Source organism: Cibotium barometz, chromosome 23 (genome assembly GCF_041138505.1).
Source record: "Cibotium barometz isolate CiBa-2024 chromosome 23, ASM4113850v1, whole genome shotgun sequence".
Taxonomy (NCBI): domain Eukaryota; kingdom Viridiplantae; phylum Streptophyta; class Polypodiopsida; order Cyatheales; family Cibotiaceae; genus Cibotium; species Cibotium barometz.
The window spans coordinates 7,041,348-7,056,057 of record NC_141068.1 but is presented as its reverse complement, the minus strand read 5'-3'; positions in this window follow the sequence as shown (position 1 = coordinate 7,056,057).

Below are 14,710 nucleotides of genomic sequence, written 5' to 3'. Positions count from 1 at the left end.
TCGCTAATTTATTGCTAAATCAACATGATCAATGTTGTACTAAACATGTTTTTTTGGCAAGCAATTTCTAGTAAGAGCGATTTTTAGAAAATGGCAATTGTGTTCTTTCCTCTCTCTCTCTCTCTCTCTCTCTCTCTCTCTCTCTCTCTCTCTCTCTCTCTCTCTCTCTCTCTCTCTCTCTCTCTCTCTCTCTCTCTCTCTCTCTCTGTAAAAAAATTGTGCCAAGACTATTAACAATGGTAGAGATAGTGACAAATATCCTTCAGCACTTCTGTTGTTTATAAAATTGACCAACTACACAAAGGTTGTGCATGCCTAATACATCAACATAATTATGTTGATGAACTAATTGAATTGTCATGTGACTGATATGGAAGCATGGGCTGCCAAAAGTAAGAGGATGTGATTGGATAGGAGCATAAGGAGGAGGCACATGAAAATGGAATCTAAGCATCATTAGACGCATCGTTGCCACTGCTACACCTAGATGTGGATATATCTATGTTGGATAAAATAAAAGTTCTCTCATTGGAAATGCTACACCTAGATATGCCTCTTGTGAATAAGATGAATATTGTCTCCCACTATATTTGCTACAACTTACTATGGATATGTCTCTAGTAATGACGACCATTCTATTATGGTAGATGCCTATCTATAGATGTCATGGTGCTTCCAAATGTATAGGTAGCCATTTTAGTTCCTGACCATGGCCATCCCAATTATCTTCCACACTATGATGGGATAGAAGCATAGGGAGGAGGCAAATGAAAATGGAATCTAGGCATCATTAGACGTGCCATTGCCACTGCTACACCTAGATGTGGATATATCTATGTTGGATATGCCTCTAGTAATGGAATCTTCCATGCTAACACAATGACAATGAAGCTTAGTATATGCCTTAGCCATGCTAACATATTTTCAATGTCGATGAAGCTCTTTGCATGCCTTAGCCACACCTACACAAAGCAATCAAGGACTAGTTTCCCTTCCGTTTGTGAAGGTTCCAATCAACAACCACGTACATAGTCAATGGATTCTTTATTTAAAAAAACTCCTCAAAAAAACACAATGAAGATATGTTAACCACTTCAGAGGTTAACATGGTTTCACTCACCCAACCTACCACGTAAGGCGCTTTCCATCTTCGTGTAACAAAAGCTCATCTTTTGTAAAACAATAATGGACTTTATAAAGCGGCCTTACCTTGATCTTAATGCCAAGTATGGGTCACAAACTTCATGTATATACTTGCTTAAGGTTAGAATTGGAGGCTCATGACTATTTTTAAGTTATGGCCCACTAGTCAAGTGTGAATGTATATAAGTCATTTTTTACATTAATAAATAGTACACATTCATTCCCTTGCAACATAATACTTGTGAGATCTCCCTCTTCTCTACCCTCTTGCTTGCTTGTATTGTTTTGGATTCTTACATGCTTGATGGTTTGCTTGCTTGAATAGGTTTCAGTGTGGGCTTCTCCCTCTCAACTTCTTCTCTATCTTGCTTGACTTTATTATGATTCTTACATGTAAGATGGTTTGCTTGCTTGAATGGGTTTGAGAATGGGCTTTCTCCCTCTCATGAGCTTCTTCTCTGTCCACCCCTTTATGAGGGAGAACCCCACGAAGGCTTTTCTCTTCTTGCCTCTCTCTAGGCAAAGAGATATCTCTTCCTTCGCCCTCATCACCATGGAAGCATTCCAGTGTGACAGAGATGATCTAGTGCACCCACATGTTGGGAAGTTACATTTGTGGCTCTACGGCAAAGTACTAAATGACACTTATTTCAGCAAAGGCTAAGTAATCCCTTGACTCGAACATATTTTGGTGCTTTTCATAGAGCGTATTTTGGCAAAATCTAGGGCTTGAAGGATAGTGGGGGCGGCTCTCATTTATAGGGGTTCTGTGGTACCTCCACCCACATCTATGATTAATAGGGGAGCACTATGTTGAGTGTTGGTTGATGAAACCAAGGCTAGGTGGGTTTGAAGAGGTATGGTTTAATGCACTACGGTCAATTAGATTGTCATTTCCTATGATTAGCTCCGATCGAGTTCGCATCGAAGGATTTTTCTATGGTGAATGAGTTTCTAACATGCATGTCTGATATGGATTCAGACACGAACGCTTTGCTCAAGCTGTAAAAAATGTGTTTTAAATTTGTTTTTGGTTTTGGATTTTTTGACTTTTTTGTGTGGCTTGTTGGCTCATGTCTGTTGGCTTACGACTCACGCTTTGTGGGCTCTTGCCTAGCTGGCTGGGGCTCACATCTTTTTTATATAAAAATAGACTCACGTTGCTCTAGTGAGCTAGACTCACATGGGTCCAACGAGCTAGACTCATATCATACATGTTAGGGTCACACCTTGTGAGCTTATGCTTGTTAGCTCACCACTCATGCCTAGCTGGTCTCTTGGATTTTTAAAAATGAAATAAGCTCACATGTTTTGATTTTTATAAAAGGCACACTTGGGCACGTATTCCAAGTGGTGTATGGGGCTATGAGCCTATGCTAGGGTTGGTGAGCAATTATTGGGGTAATAATTATACTTACTATTCCAACATTTATAAAGGGAAAATAATCCTTGAAATTTAGTGTGTTGGTATAGATTGCATGACAAGAAAATCTTTATATAACATGAGTAGATGTGTTCTTACAAGTCTAAGGCAGTTTTAATTGGCTCGTACAATATTAGGCTCACATACCAACTCATGGCTCACATCTCTAGACTCACAGCTCACGTCTCTAGACTCACGGCTCATGTATGTAGGCTCATGGTTCATGTTTGTAGGCTCACATCATGTCCCTATAGACTCACGTCTGCTAGACATCTTTTTTCACGGGACTCTGGGCTTTTGTCTCCTAACCCAAGAGGTGGTTTGGCCAGGTTTTTGAAGTTTTTTATGGTTTCTTGGACTTGAATGGGGTGATTATCCTTATCCTAGTTAATGGTGTTTCTACAAGTGACTAATTTTTTTAATTATTTTACATGCTCTAAGCTACCACTTTCAACAGTGCGTGAAAATTTATGAAATGCATGAACAAAAATTCTAACTTTCTCACCTTAAATGGAGCTTATAGCTTATGTTTTCAGAGTGGATTACATTACTAATCATAAATGTTGTGTGTTTGTGTGTGTTCGCGTGTATGTGTGTGTATGTGCGTGTGTGCGTGTATGTATGTGTATGTGCGTGTGTGCGTGTGTGTGTGTGTTTTGTAAGTGGAGAGAGGGTGTGTATGTGTGGCTAAGATTAGTTTAATTAATTTTTAATAATAATAATAAATCTAGCACATCCAAGGCTCTAAATCTTTTTCATAGTGTGACCTTACATCAGGGCAATATTGGGTGATTCCAATAGCTTAGCATTGACAAAAAATGGGAGTTAAGTCCTAGCTAGTCCATGTCGGCCCGCCGGTCGTGCCAAATTTGTTCAAGTGAAGATCTTACCTAGCCTTTACCAAAACAAGTTCATTTGGTACTTTGCCATAGAGCCACGAATCCAACTTCCCTTGTGGGTGTGCTAGTTTATCCACCCCATGCGTGCTAGTTCGTCCACCCCATGCGTGCTTGTGGTTGGTGGAACTACATCTCCTCGCTTGGTGGGCTAGGCCACTAGCTTGGGCATGCAAGCCTTGGGCCATGCGGCGGTCATGTGGCTAGGGTTGCATAGCCATCCATATAGCAACATAACTTGATTTTTTTTCAAACTATATTATTTTTTATTTTTTATTTTTTAAAAACATTTAATGAATGGGGGGCATGTGTGAAAATAAAAAAGGGGGGGTTTCAAATTTAAAAATTAAACCGTAGGGGAAACTTAAAAAGGGGGGTGTAGAATGAAGGGGATGACCTAGTGGTTTTGATTTATTTTTAAGGGGTGGTTCGGGGTTATTTCATAAAGTTGTATGTTTGTGTGTACATGTATGTGTGTGTATGTGGAAAGACGGTGTGTATGTGTGGGAATTTTTAGTTTTATTTTTGTTTATTTTTTATTTTTAAATAAGTTTTCTCCATCATTCCCAAGTATATATGTCTTATATAATTGATAGGGGGTATTACATTACATATGTACAAATGAGGTTTAAGGCTTCCGACTTACCTTGTGGAGTCAATGAGCAAAGAAATTGCTTGCCCAGACAACAAAACCTTTGATGACATCGATGTTGAAACAACAAGTGATATGGGGTAAATTTTTCAAGAAGCAAGGGGGAGTGGTATGTGATCCTCAAACATTTGTAATGGTTGCACAAGTCATAGACTATGGTTTAAAAGGTGAAACAACAAGTGATATGGGGTAAATGTTTCGACCAAGGGGGAGCGATGTGATCCTCAAACATTTGTAATGGTTGCATGAGTCGTAGACTATGGTTCAAAAGGTTAAAGGGAGCCCAAATAATGAGGAAAAGGTGGAATGGTCAACCCATGTGGAGGCCAAAAGTAGGCACCCACAAGTGTATATATGTCTTATAAGGGGTATTACATTACATATGTACAAATGAAGTTTAAGGCTTCCGGGTTACCTTCTGGAGTCAATGAGAAAAGGAATTGCTTGCCCAAACAACAAAATCTTTGATGACATTGATGTTGAAACAACAAGTGATGTTTCAAGCAAGGGGGAGTGGTATGTGATCCTCAAACATTTGTAATGGTTGCACAAGTCATATACTATGGTTCAAAAGGTAAAACAACTGATATGGGGTAAATCTTTCGAGCAAGGGGGAGTGATGCGATCCTCAAACATTTGTAATGGTTGCATGAGTCATAGACTATGGTTTAAAAGGTTAAAGAAGGGAGCCCAAATAATGAGGAAAAGGTGGAATGGACAACCCATGTGGAGGCCAAAAGTAGGCACCCAGAACAAGTGGGAATGGATGCTTCATGGGGGTGCTCACTTCAAAAATATTAGGGGATGCCTAAGTAAGCTTATGGGCCATGATTAATGGCTAATGAAGATGTACTCAAGCCTATAAAAAGGCACTCTATCTAATGGATCAAATATATGAGCTTTTGAGCTAAGCCTCTTGCCTTGTCATTATCTTATCATTATCCTTCACTTTTATCATTAGCTTTCTCGTTAGTGTTAATCTCTTTCTTGCTTTCTAGCATGCTAAGCTACACCTGTATGCTTGTGGTTGGTGGAACTATATCTCCTCGCTTAGCGGGCTAGGCCACTAGCTTGGGCCACATGGTCGTTAGGCCTACATGGCCACATGGCAACGTAACTTGATTTTCTTCCAAATTATATTATTAATTATTTTGGTTTTATATATTTTAATATTTTTTAGACAAACGTGTGAAGGGGGCATGTGCGAAAAATAAAAATAGGGGCTTTCAAATTTGGAAATTAAATCGTAGGGGAGTGTGTGAATTGTGGGTGGTGGGTGGCTGACACTCTTTGGAGATGTCGTGGAATATGTCAATAAAGGTAGTGAGTTGTCATCGCTTCACAATACCCTAACAAAGAGATAGGATACCCTTACAACCAATCATGTATGTCGGACCATTTGCTAAATGGGGAATGGATTTTGTTGGACCCTTTAGCCCTACAGCTAAAAGCATGCAAGCACGATATGTCATCATGGCTATGGACTATGCAACCAAATGGACCAAGGCTAAGGCCACAATTGAGGCAAAACAACAGAGAAGGGGTGGTGACAACTCAATCTCCCATAGCGGCCAAGCTTGGTGGTGGTGGTATGAAAAAGGCCACTTGGGTTGGGGTTTAGAGAGGCTTGATGTGGTAGCTCCCGAAGTGGCAAAGATGAGCTTGATGTGGTAGCTGCTAAAGCGGCGAAGATGAGCTTGTTTGGCCGATTGCCCAAAAAGATGAAGGATCTGTTAGGGAAAGTTAGGTTTGTTAAGATTTTGCTTGGCTACCGCTCCCTCCTGCAGGCTTTGCCTTCATCTTCCACGGCGATGCACAAAAATAGCTCTGATACCATGTATAAAAAAAGAATGGCTATGGCGGCTTGGAGATGATAGCCATGGTTACTATGTTGGAAGTCAACATAGATAACTATGGTTATTATGTTGGAGTTGACATAGATAGAGAGAGAAAAGAGTTAGAAAAAAGCTAGAGAGAGTACAGTACACACGACTCAAATGATGTTGACTAATATTAGTTTATTCTTCCATGAAGTACATGCACCTTTATAGGTTACAAAGGTTACCTCAATGACATCACTACTTATGTCGGGCATACAAATATCTAGATATTATGCATGCCCCTCTAAGAGGTGGTTCACACACAAATACACAAACATTTAAGTGAGTGTTTACTCCGTGTTAGAGGATGTTCACACACACATACATTACCACATATTTATCCAAGCTTAGAAGCTTTTCAAACATAGGTAAGACCTTGATTCCCAACAGATATGTAGCACTATTGGGGTTAAGCAAGGTTATCTTTTCTCACCATTTAAGTTAGTGTTTACTCCTTGTTAGAGGATGTTCACACACACACACACATTACCACATATTTATCCAAGCTTAGAAGCCTTTCAAACACAGGTTAGACCTTGATTTCCAATAGATATGTGGCACTATTGGGGTTAAGCAAGGTTGTCCACTCTCACCAACACTATTTAGGCTATTATGTATGGATAAGATTGCATCCTTAGCTTTAGAGGTAAAGGATCATCTTTGGCCCAACCAATGGTGCCCACATTACTATAATATGCCACTGACATTTTCCTCATCTCAGATTCAGAGGAGGAAATCACCTAGGTTCTTTGAGCATCAAGGAGAAAGACCTTACGATCAATTTGGGCAAAACAAAAGTGATGGTTTTTTAATCACCTAACTACCTCATGGCTACATAGGGGGAGATTCTTGATCCTTGTAGACTAAGTTGACCCAATAGCTATGTATGGAGGAGTATTGGCATGCTTCAAGGGTTGATGTTGTTATGCATGATTAGGAGTAACTCGTTGGTGCCCCATGTCATAATACGTGTAGAGTTTAGGGTAGCTCTAGTGGTCACATATGCTCTTTTCGAGACCATTAATTACATTCATGTATATTCCCTAGATAGATACCATCTCCTTGGACTAGCACTAGAGTCTTCTATGCAACTTTATCACAAAAGGGAGTGGGAGTGACATGCCAAACTTCCCTCCATCTCGCAAAGAAGATGACCACCAGATCATGTATGATACTCAGAGGTAGTTGATTTTTTCATGCACATGGATTGCTGATTGATCATCTCCCCCCATTTTAGTATAGCCTAGACTATCCACACCTTAACCTCTCACAACAAGAGATCAAATGGATCCTAATATTGGATCTACTCGGCCTAACGTGAGTTATATAAAGAACAATTTAAGAGACTCTTTGAGGATGGATTCTTTGAGATTCCAAGGTTCATGCAGATCCATATGTCACATGATCACAATTGGTCAACCTAGAGTATCCTCCCACTACCTCTTTGAGTGGAAGAGAGTGAGAAGACAACCAATAACATCCCACTAGAGGAGCGATATAGAGTATGCATCATAGGAGGGATAGAGGATGAGGCCCAATATATGTTCACATGTTTAGCCTATTATGAGATGCGGGGGAGACTTCACTACCTCTTCTAGGAGGGGTTCTAGCTATTGGCACAATGATGCAATATTAGGACCAGAGATGTATTGGGATGTCCAGATAAAGCTTAGAAGACATAGGGATAGAGTATTGAGAGGAACGCTAAGAGACAAGGCCAACCCATACAAGATGTTGCCTAGAGATCCATCAGTGATTTCTTCACGACACAAGCATCCACATTAGTCATCCATGTTGACATCATTGCTCAGTCATACACATAGGGGCCATATTCATGTCCCATAGGAATTTTTGTGTGAGTGGCCCTGCTCCATCTTATGTGCTAGGCACCCCCAACCTCGATCACATAGGATTTCAAGCACAAAGATAGATCCATGAGATTCCCCAACCCAGATCACAGAGGATCTCCACCACACAAAGATAGATCCATGAGATTCCCCAACCCAGATCATAGAGGATCTCCACCACACACAAGGATCTCCAACGTCGATCACATAGGATCTCCACCACATAGAGATAGATCCATGAGATTCCCCGACCCAGATCATAGAGGATCTCCACCACACATAGGGATAGATCCACGAGATTCCCCAACCTAGATCACATAGGATCTCCACCACGCACAAAGATAGATCCATGAGATTCCCCGACCTAGAGGATCTCCACCACACATAGGCGTAGATCCATGAGATTCCCCAACCTAGAGCATAGAGGATCTCCACCACACACATCAGATTCTCTAACAACACAACATGCCCTCACCTTGGTCACATCCATCAGAAGCTTGAGAGATTCATGTTTTAATTTTTAGTTTTCATGTTCTTTTTTAGTTTTTCCATGTCACTATATACCCATGGTATCATTGTACTATTCATGGTCTCATAAGCTCTTTAGGTCTTTTTGTAGATGTTAATCTCTCTCTCTCTCTCTCTCTCTCTCTCTCTCTCTCTCTCTCTCTCTCTTATAGAGTCATGTTTGAGTTTCTAGTTTTCACGTTCTTTTTTAGTTTTTACACGTCACTGTATACCCATGGTATCATTGTACTTTTTATGGTCTCATAGGCCATTCAAGTCTTTTTTGTAGATGTTAATCTCTATGTGTGTGTGGAAATAAAATAAGGAGTAATAGTCTCACAAATATTGAGATCTAAGTCTTCTTATGCATTTGCATCACTCATACTTGCATGTGTTAGTTAGATGATTTTTCTAGAAGTATGTCATGTTTTCATGTGTTGCTTATGCAATTGTGGGTCAATCTTCTAGTGCCGAGGATGCCTAGAACTATTGGCTACAGGCCATGGGCTTGCCAAGGACTACAAAAGACCTTTATACAAAACATTTGACCCATGGTTGGAAGACCTTGGCTCCTATCCTAACTCACGTGGTTGGAAGACCTTCCTATCCTAGCTCACATTTTTTATAGGGCTCTTTGTGAGGGGTTCCCCTATCTTTGACTACCCATACCATTGTTCCCCTTCACAAGGCATGAGGCCACTTGGATCCCAATGATTATCAAACCATCATAATCTTGGCCATACATTGGCCAAGATTTATGGAGCAATTTTGGAGACTCAAATTAGCTCGTGAGAAGAGGGGCACTGACACCACATGTAAGATTCAAGATGAACTATTAGACCCTTGACCACATCTTTATTACATTACCATTGAGGATGTGAGGGCACGTCTTTTGTTGCTTTGTGGATTTCAGAAAGGCCTTGACACAATATCGAGATCTTGACTCTTTGCTTCATTTTCCACCAGAGAGGGTATTGGCACTATATGAGTCAGTGATGTGACAGACAGGGTTCGAGCTCCAGGTGGCAGGTCAGGTGAGATTCATAGCACCAGGTGAGATTCATAGCACCATTGGTTCCATTGGTTGGGGTCAAGGCTGCCCACTCTCCCCACACTATACATTGATAAGATTTTAGATTTTATTGATAGATTGGGGGCTGCTAGCCCAGACAATAGTTCCAATTCTCTTGTATGCAAATGATATAGTCCTTATCTCTTAGGGGATGCAAAGACATCTGGGTGCAATTCAGACATGTTGAATCTTGCCCTATTATGCACTTCGAGCCGGTTACACTTGAAGACACGTGGATAGTCCTCTCCACTTTGAGGAAATTTGACGGTGCGGAGTGAGGGTTTGGAAAGGTCTCTGCTTGCGCAGGTATCGTTGGGGCAGACGAGGCTGCCTAGTAAGCGAGGCATGTCGCACTTCGGGCGCTCCGGACCTCCAGACATCAAAGACACCTACTCACTTCTCGTCCTCAACATCACTTTCCGTAAGTGCTCGCCCTGCCTAATCAAGATGAAAGTGAAATTTGTCAACATTAACACTCTCTATTGGAATTGGGTCGAACTAATATAATCAATACCTTGCTACACAGCTCTAGATAAGTGTCATGTGCATGCTTGCCCATGTACATTCTCAGAGCTAATCCAGAGGGGGCAGCCAAGAAAAAGAGCATTAGAACCAGAAATTGGAGCATAAGGTGCTGAAGGGGCAGTAGGTTGACTTGGAGCAAGGCTTGGAGGATTTGGAAGGCTCAGTCGGCTGCAAGAAAGTGGAGTCGGCTGTACCAGAAGAGGTCGGCTGCAGCAGGCGCTTCAGTTCATGGAGAGGCACGCAACCCGACCAGCATTTATGGAGTCGGCCAACTCTTCTAAGTTCAAGAAGCCTACAAATAGGCCCAGATGCTCATTGTGTTACTCATTCAACTCTTTAGGAGTTGGGTCCAAGTTAGGAGTAGTTTTGGTGATGTTCACCTTTTCCAAGAAGGCAGCCTATGGCTGTAGATTAGGTATCTTTTTGTACCATATGAATATACTGAATTTCCAGCATTTCTCTCTCTCTCTCTACTCTCCCTTCTGTTTGCGTTTTTGCATCAGCATGTTCTTAGTGGTGTTTAGGGCTGAAAGAAGACCCCCAGAGCTTCCGCATGTTACAATAAGAGCCATAAAAGCTGATAACTTGGACGTGTGACCTTGTCAAAAGTATGGTCGTAAACTTTACATCTGCCACGTCAAAGGTGTGGCTAATGAACTGGACATGTGCCATATTAGAGGCTAGTGCACTCACTCCATGAACTAGGCATCCAGCAACACTGAGTTCTGGATAACTATCCCATCAGAAGCTAGAACGTCTACCTTGATGGATCGCTGTAAACCCACACATGTGATACATTCTAGCGTCCCATACCTTCAGAACATACCCCATATATGTCTTACAATCCATCACTCCTTAGCTTGCAAGTCTTTCAAAAGATTTCTTAAGCTTGCGAGCAATTTCTTCTGGCATACAAACTGAATCTTCTCGGGAGTGTAAATTTATCCGAGAATCTTGTTGATCTCAATATCAGGTAAATCTCATCTTTATCTGGATCTTTGCAAAATATATGTGTGCGTGCCAAGATCCTTAGAACTATTGTTGCATACAGGGAAGCCTTGCTATACTGATCCACATCGCTTAGCTTGATTAAGAACAAGATGCTGATTAAACATGAGTAAGTTAGAGGAGAGAGAGAGAGAGAGAGAGAGAGAGAGATGGTGTCAAATTTTATGGTACAAAAAGGTGAGTGAATGACTTTACATATTTAAAAGCTGTTGGTCTACCCCAAAGGGGTGACCTTTAGGCTTTAGCCTTCTACATACTTTTGTTGACTTCTATAAAGAGAGTTGAAGAACGTACAAAGGTTGGGAGAATTGATGAAAGTAGTAGAAAGAAGAAAGTAGGTTTATTTAGGAGTAAAAAAAAGAGACTTGAAGAAAGCACGAGGGTTGGGAGAATTGGTGAAAGTCGTAGAAAGAAGAATTTAGTAGATAAGTACTAGAGTAATCCTAGCAACTAAAGTCAACCCACTCATCTTGAGTCCCAAGGAGAGTAATCAATCTAAAATGTCAAAGAAAGTAGCAAAGAGAGTCCAGGGAAAGTGAGAAAATGATTGTATAAAAGAGAAAGTAGAAGTGTAGGAGTAATTAGGAACACGCTTATCTCGAGGTAAATTTATAAATAAGGGAGAGATGATATTCTAAGACTTTGTGTGTAAGGATGAGTACATTGATATTCTTGCGGGAATCATTGGAGGACATTTTGGGAGTGAAATCACTGCTTGTAAAGTCCTCTATGACAGGTTATGGTGGGAGAGATGCCATGGAATATGTCAAAAGATGTCATGAGTGCCAGCGCTTCACAATACCCCAACAAAGAGTTAGGATGCCCTTACATGATGTCTGTCAGCAGACAATTTGCTAAATGGGGCATGGATTTGGTTGGACCCTTTATGATGCTATGACCACAATCAAGGTTGATGCCAAGACAATTGCTAAGTTCCTTTAGAACTCATAAGTGACTGAGGGACTCATTTCTTAAATGATGTGGTAAGAGTTTCTTAAGCTTGCCAATGTCTCAATAGGAAACCAAAGAAAGTAGCAAAGAGAGTCGAGGGAAAGAAATTAGTTTGTGAAAGTGAAGAAATTAATCGAGGGAAAGTAATTGAGTTGGTGAAAGTGAAGAAATGAGTGTATAAAAGAAAGTAGAAGTGTAGGAGTAATTAGGAACATGCTTATCTCGAGGCAACTTTATAAATAAGGGAGAGATGATATCCTAAGACTCTATATGTGTAAGGATGAGTACATTGATATTCTTGAATAAGCTCAAGCAAGAGTCGTTGGAAGACATTTTGGGAGTGAAATCACTGCTCGTAAAGTCCTCTATGTTGGGTTGTGGTGGGCAAACACTCATTGGAGATGCCATGGAATATGTCAAAAGATGTGTGGGAGTGCTAGCGCTTCACAATACCCCAACAAAGAGATAGAATGCCCTTACATGTCTGTCCGAACATTGAAGAATTTATGGTTGTCCATCATGTCTTTGGAGCACAAACAAGGTCTTATGTGCATTGTTGAAGCTTCCAAGACAAACTGGGAACAAAAACTTGTTATAGTGTGATCAATTTGCATTTCAATAGGGTGCAACCATTCAAATTGTAAAGAGGTATTTGCAATGCACTCCTTTTTTGTGGGTGATTCAAACTAGCAATCAATGGGTTACAGTGATCAAATCAACAATTTGCATTTTAATAGGGTGCAACCATTCAAATTGTAAAGAGGTATTTGCAGTGCACTCCCTTTGTAGATTGATTGCATTTGGCATAGCTCCCACAAATAGTGTGGTTGGAGAATGTGCCTGTATATATTTGGGTTGCAGGTTATCTCTCTCCTGAGCTGAATAGAAAAGGGGTAAGGGAAAAATCTACAGAAATCAAGGCATAGAGGGTTGCATGCCAAGGCTAGTTCCCTATTTTGCAAGGATTGCTAGGGCAAGAAGGCTCATTTCAATGTGCGGCAATAGTGCAGAATGGTACCAAGATGATTGTCTCACAAGGGGGCGTAGCCAGGTCATCTCGTAGGACCACAAGGAAGCAGACTACCACACCCAAGGAGTCCTTATAAAATCATACCAAACAAGGTGGGTTACTTCTATGCTGAAGAGCTGGAAAGGATGAATAGATACATGCTCAATTTCCACCTCAACGGTAGAGGGAGTCCCCCCATACATTCCTTATCAAATCATAGCAGACATGGTGGGTTACTTCTAGGTTGAAGTGTTGGAGAGTATGAACAAATACATGCATAAGTTCCACATCAAGGCGATGGGTATAGCATGAATGGAAGGAACAAGGCTATCGCACCCAAGGAGGGAGTCCCCCCATACATTCCTTATCACAAAAAACAAGGTGGGTTACTTCCGGGAACGAAGAGCATACTATGCCATGGTGCCATTGCTAGATTGTCACATGACAGTTCTTGAGGATGTGTGAATGTCAGCTGGACCGACAAAAAGTACGCCGCCTCAACTTCTTCAGGCTCTACCACCCTAGAGATGGACTATCTCCGATGCTTTCAAGCAATGGCCCGCACCACTAAAGCCTTCCATGTAGATTCAATCCAGGGCTAAGTAGGGTAAATAGTCTTCTAACGACTTACAATGGAGGCAATGAAAAACTCACTGAAGTTGTTCGAAGTGAGCCACGCATGGATTAAACATAATGCCACAGAGGCAAAAAGGTTAGCCTTATTCGGCCCCACAAAACAGACAAAGCCTCATTAGACCAACGCTAGGCCTACCATATCTAGCCACTCTAGTACTTACTTCTCCTTCTACAAGCCAAAATAGATTCACAGAGGTAGCCACAACGGTGCTCCTTAACTCTATAGAGCTTACAACAAAGAGAAAAAGGCAAAGGCCATAATGGTGTAGACTTTTACAAAGCTAGTGTATAGAGAACTCAAAAAATTGCAAACTTTGGGAGGGAAGTACCTGGGAGCAAGACTTGTCTTAACCCAAATTATGTATTCAGGACTGGAGGCATTCCAACCATTGCTCGCACCGATGGACTTGTAGAAGGGAAAAAACCCTCACAAGTCCCACATTGGAAAAAGGAGATAGAGGTAGTCACTCCCCCACCTGCAAAGAAGTCTAGGGTAGAGGTTTAGGCCCTAGAGGACCCAATGAATGAGCCGACAAAGATTCCAAAGAAGATGACAAAGAGCGAGCCTCCGATGAGAGTAGCCAAAGCATTCCGAAGCTTTCCAAGAAACTACCATCATAGAGAGAGAAGTCCAGCCCTAGGAGATGGATTTCCCAGACCTTAACATCAACATGATCCCAGCAAAAGAGTAGATGTTTGGGCTGATTGTCTCATTTATTGCTTCATATCAAGATGCCTCGGATGTCACCATATCCAAGCTGCCATCAAGTTTCTCAACACAATTAGTATTTGTTTACAACATTTCAAAGAAGAAAAGGGCCCCATGCAATGACATAAATAGGACAAATCTCCTATGCCTCTAGGGCCTTTCCTTCGACATCAACCTTGGGCCCATACTTTGCCAAATCTCTGGGTTGTTTGTGCACATTCATTTTTTGGAAGCATTTAGGATACAGGCCTTCAAGGAGATGTTCTCATCCGAGTTCATACTTTTTGGTTACAATTTTGTGTTCATCCGTAACAATGGGAAGCCACTCCAACGTCTAAGGCAGTGCAATACTTTTATATGATGAGATCATCACACGAAGATAAATTAAATATCCTCTCATTGACATGCCCATTATTCATAACTTTTGAGGAAAGAAGTAGGTCTAGACAGGG